At 40.8% G+C, this 5,309-nt stretch overlaps 1 pseudogene; it reads left to right on the top strand.

The window, feature by feature from the left end:
* The first annotated feature begins 301 nt into the window (after nt 1–301).
* Nucleotides 302–2,706, top strand: LOC122690199 (annotated as a pseudogene).
* The last annotated feature ends 2,603 nt before the right edge of the window (nt 2,707–5,309 follow it).

The following is a 5,309-nucleotide window of genomic DNA, read 5'->3' as shown; positions in this document are numbered from 1 at the left end:
ATGAGAAAGATAGAAAATAACACGTGTTGGGCTCGTGAGTCCTGCGCCTGCCACGGCAGCGCTGAACCCGCAGGCTGCTTGATAGTCCTTAGCGGTGGCCGCGGTTGCAGCCTCGGTACTTTGGCCCGGCCTGCAGACACCAGAGAGGGCGCTCCTGCCGTGGCCATGGCCACCCGGAGCAGAAATGGCCTGCACGGGGACACACAGACCTTGGTAGTCAGCCCGGGAGTGGCTGCAGCGGTTGGCATCTTGGCCGCCTTCCAGGGGAGTGAGTTGGCAGCACCCGGCTGGCCCCAGCATCATGCCCGCTCTGTTCACAGGCTCAGGGAGCGATGCAGGTCTGTATGAGCTGTTGGTGGCTCTGCCAGCCCAGATGCAGCCACACATGAACAGCCAGAAAGACCCGACCTTCCTCTGGGATGTGTTCGGTGAAAAAAGCCTGAATTCACTAGTCAAGATTCATGAGAAATTTCACTACTACGAGAAACAGAACCCCATGCCCATCCTCCAGGGATGGGCAGCCTTGGCCGATGACCTGGCGGAGGAGCTTCAGAACAAGCCAATAAACAGTGAGATCTGAGAGGGGCTGAGAAACTACTGTCAAAACCCAAGGTGAAGGCTTTGCTCTCTGTGCATGACACTGTGGCTCAAAACAATTATGATCCGGTGTTGCCTCCTATGCCCGATGACATTGACAATGAGGAAGACTCGGTGAAAATCATCTGCCTGGTCAAAAATAGAGAACCACTGGGAGCCACTATTAAAAAGGATGAACAGACTGGGGCCATCGTGGTGGCCAGGATCATGAGAGGATGAGCTGCAGACAGAAGTGGTATTATTCAAGTTGGCGATTAATTTAGGGAAGTGAATGGGATACCTGTCGAGGGTAATGATCCAGGAAATAATCTTGATCTTGGCTCAGTCTCAGGGTGCAATAACATTTAAGATTATACACAGCATCAAAGAAGAGGCACCATCAAAGGAAGGCAAGATGTTTATCAAAGCCGTCTTTGACTACGACCCTAATGAGGATAAAGCAATTCCATGTAAGGAAGCTGGGCTTTCTTTCAAAAAGGGAGATATTCTTCAGATTATGAGCCAAGATGATGCAACGTGGTGGCAAGCAAAGCATGAAGGAGATGCCAACCCCAGAGCAGGACTGAATCCCTCTAAACCTTTCCAGGAAAGGAGACTGGCTCTGAGACGACCAGAAATATTAGTCCAGCCCCTGAAAGTTTCCAGTAGGAAATCATCTGGTTTTAGAAGAACTTTTCATCTTAGTAGGAAAGATAAGAAAACAAATAAGTCCATGTATGAGTGCAAGAAGAGTGACCAGTATGACACAGCCAATGTGCCCACGTATGAGGAAGTAACACCCTATCACCGGTAGATGAACGAGAAATACAGACTTGGTTGGTCTTGATTGGTCCTGTTGGAGTAGGTTTGAATGAAGTGAAACGAAAGCTGCTGAACAGTAACACAGAGCAATACAGTGTGACAGTGCCCTATACCACCAGACCAAGAAGAAGCCAGGAGAATGATGGTGTTGAATATATTTTCATTTCCAAGCATTTGTTTGAGAGGAATAAGTTTATTGAATATGGTGAATATAAAAACAACTATTACACAAGTATAGACTCAGTTTGGTCTGTCCTGGCTAAAAACAGTTTGTTGGATGTTCAGCCTCATACAATGAAGCACTTAAGGATACTAGAATATAAGCCATATGTGATATTTATAAGGCCTCTGTCAATAGGGCGTTTGAGGGAGACAAGAAAAAATGCAAAGATTATCTCAAGCAGAGACGACCAAGGTGCTGCGAAGCCCTTTATGGAAGACGACTTTCAAGAAATGATTAAATCTGCCCAGATAATGGAGAGTCAGTATGGTCATCTTTTTGACAAAACTATAGTAAATGATGGCTTAAAGCTCAACATTCAGAAACCTAAGATCATGGCATCTGGCCCCATCACTTCATGGCAAATAGATGGGGAAACAGTGGAAACAGTGGTAGACTTAATTTTTTTTGGTTCCAAAATCACTGCAGATGGTGACTACAGCCTTGAAGTTAAAAGACACTTGCTCCTTGGAAGAAAAGCTATGACCAACCTAGAAAGCATATTAAAAAGCAGAGACATTACTTTGCCAACAAAGGTCCGTCTAGCCAAGGCTATGGTTTTTCCAGTAATCATGTATGGATGTGATAGTTGGACTATAAAGAAATCTGAGCCCTGAAGAATTGATGCTTTTGAACTGTGTGTTGGAGAAGACTCTTGAGAGTCCCTTGGACTGCAAGGAGATCCAACCAGTCTATCCTAAAGGAAATCAGTCCTGAATGTTCATTGGAAGGACTGAAGCTGAAACTCCAATACTTTGGCCACCTGATGCGAAGAGGTGACTCATTGGAGAAAACCCTGATGCTGGGAAAGATTGAAGGTGGCAGGAGAAGGGGTCGACAGAGGATGAGATGGTTGGATGGCATCACCGACTCAATGGACATTAGTTTGAATAAACTCCAGGAGTTGGTGATGGACAGGGAGGCCTGGCGTGCTGCAGTCTATGGGGTCACAAAGAGTCGGACATGACTGAGCAACTGAACTGATAGTAAATGATGATCTTGCTGTGGCCTTCAATGAGCTGAAAAGAACTTTTGACAAATTGGAGACAGATACACATTGGGTTCCAGTGAACTGGTTACATTCGTAACTAAGGGAAGTTTTCCTAATTATCTTTTTTTTTTTTTTGTAGAGCTCATGATTAAATCAGTTATCATTTTGGTGGTAGGGTTTTTTACAGTCTCATTTCAAACACAGTGTTTGAGTATGAGATCCAGAATTAAAATGTGCTCAGTACTGTATTCTGAGCAGAACTTTGAACCTTCTGGCTGTCTTGAATACAGAGCTCTACCTCCAAGAGGAGGTTGAACTTTTTATAGAGAAAGTTAGCTAGAGAATATACATGGGTGTCCAGTGCTTCTGCTGGTCTCAGACGTGGTCGCTGCCTTTGCATTTGCATGTTAGCCACTGAAGATGCTAAGTTTACAGTGTTGAGCAACTCCAGACAAGACAGTTTAGGTGTATTTTGGGTGGATCATCATAGATGCGCCTGGACTGGCATTAAGGTGGAGTCCTCTTACTCTCCCAAAAGTGCAACTGTTTCTCTTACATAGACACATGTAGTCACAGTGTGTGCGCTCAAGAATCTCTCTTTAAAGGAATTACTGAAAATCTGCCTTAGTGAGTGGCCTTCATGTTATAGTTTGAGAAGGCTTTGTGATTACATATACAAGTGACTCAACAAATGCTTAATAAGGGAAGGTAGGCTTTGAAAATTATTATATATGAAACTAAAAACCTTTCCTTATGGCTTAATCATAGTTAGAATGGTGATTACAGACCCACAAGCACTGATTACAATGGACAATTTTGTTAATAGATTCTCAGACCTTTCTTTCTGGACTCACCTGGCTTTGCATGTTCCCAGTAGATTACAAGAATGCATCCTATTCTAAATGTAGGTTTTACATGTTACTGATACAGTCAAAGAAAATGTGATCATTTTCCCAAATATGTGCAGTTGATCACCATATTGAAATTGCACTATAAGATGTATAAGATGAGAAGGAAACGGCAACCCACTCCAGTATTCTTGCCTGGAGAATCCCAGGGACAGGGGAGCCTGGTGGACTGTCGTCTATGGGGTCGCACAGGGTCGGACACGATTGAAGCGACTTAGCAGCAGCATAAGATGTATTTTAGAAAACTGTTCATGTAATGTTAACTTATTTCTTTGTCATCAAATTATTTCTTAACATTGGCCAGATACCATCCTAATCTTGCTGTTTTTAAAGAAGTTTAAGAAAGACTCTTTTTAAAAAAAATTAATTAATTTATTTTAATTTTAACTGGAGGCTAGTTACTTTACAATATTGTAGTGGATTTTGCCATACACTGACATGCATCAGCCATGGGTGCATTATATTGTAAATATGTAGATGGGATCTCTCATTTTTCTTTGATACTAGTGATCTTCAGTGAGTAAATTATATAGCTCAAAATACTAGAAATGTGCATAGTTGTATAAGAGAATATGTATCTCATTCTTGCATCTGTGACTTTCAAAAAGAAAAAAAATTTTTTCTTTTGATTTGTAAAGAGAGTTTAGATGTCCTGTTTAAAGAAAAATAAGTATAGTGAAATTTTATATATTTTTATCAAGTATTTGAAAGGCATATTTTTAAAAATTATCATATGAGGCTATTCATAAAACAAATTGTATGTAAAGATATCATAATTTAAAATAGTAGCTTTTTAAGTCAGGGTCAACATTCCATGTAAATATTTTGACCTTTGTTTGTACTCAGATCCACACGTGCGCTCTGTGCACATCTGATACATGACTCACCAGGTTTCCTTCATATGTGTGAGATTTCATACCTGATACACAATCGCAGCTAAATAGTTAGATAACCAATGTTACTTGACAGCCTAATCCAAACAGCAAGTTCTAAGTTAATTAAGTAAATAGCAACCAATACAGTTTAAAAAGGGGTTTGGGATTGCCAAGTCTAATACTGAAGCCATACTTCATGGTTGTGTGGCTGGTCTAAGAAAGTACAAGTCTTCCTTGGATGGTTTGGGTAGGATATTCTTTTTGAACACTGATTGAAATTTCCAAAAATTGATTTCCTAGGGAATGAATTATAATTTAGATAGTCCGAATTCTTTGTTCAGAAATAGAACATGGTTTGTTTTTGCCTCAATTCTTTACTATGGAGGTAGAGATCATGTAATAAAAATGGAATCCCTTTTGGTGGTGGGGGTGGTGCTGGAATTGTTTAAAAATATAATTGTCCAATCTCTCTCCCTTTTTACACTAAAGCTGAACAATATTTTTTAAAATAATGAAAAGAGGAAATTCAGCAATTTGAAAAATCTTTTATCAGTAGTACACATGTGGCCTTGCTAGTGACGTCCACATGGCCATCATGATGCTTAGAAAGAGATTCAGTCTCTCTTTAATTTAGTAAGCAGGGCTAGTAGCTCCATGGGCTTGGTGATAAATGTTGCAAACGGCTCTTGATCCTGTACTTGGTGTACCCCTGGATCCCTCTTGAGGGAGGAAAGACTGGTTCTTTAGACAGCCTGCTCCCAAGACAATGTCAGCCACTATTTGAGAGAACAGGAATATTTATTTTTTAAGTCCAAATATTTAATATCCAAGATTAAGAAGATAAGTCTGTATTCCCATCATTAACAAACTGGACTCTGTTTGCTTTTTTTTTTAAGGTAAAACTGAAATACCATTTT

The sequence above is a fragment of the Cervus elaphus genome, chromosome X (genome assembly GCF_910594005.1).
Source record: "Cervus elaphus chromosome X, mCerEla1.1, whole genome shotgun sequence".
Taxonomy (NCBI): domain Eukaryota; kingdom Metazoa; phylum Chordata; class Mammalia; order Artiodactyla; family Cervidae; genus Cervus; species Cervus elaphus.
This window is presented reverse-complemented; position numbering and strand designations above follow the sequence as displayed.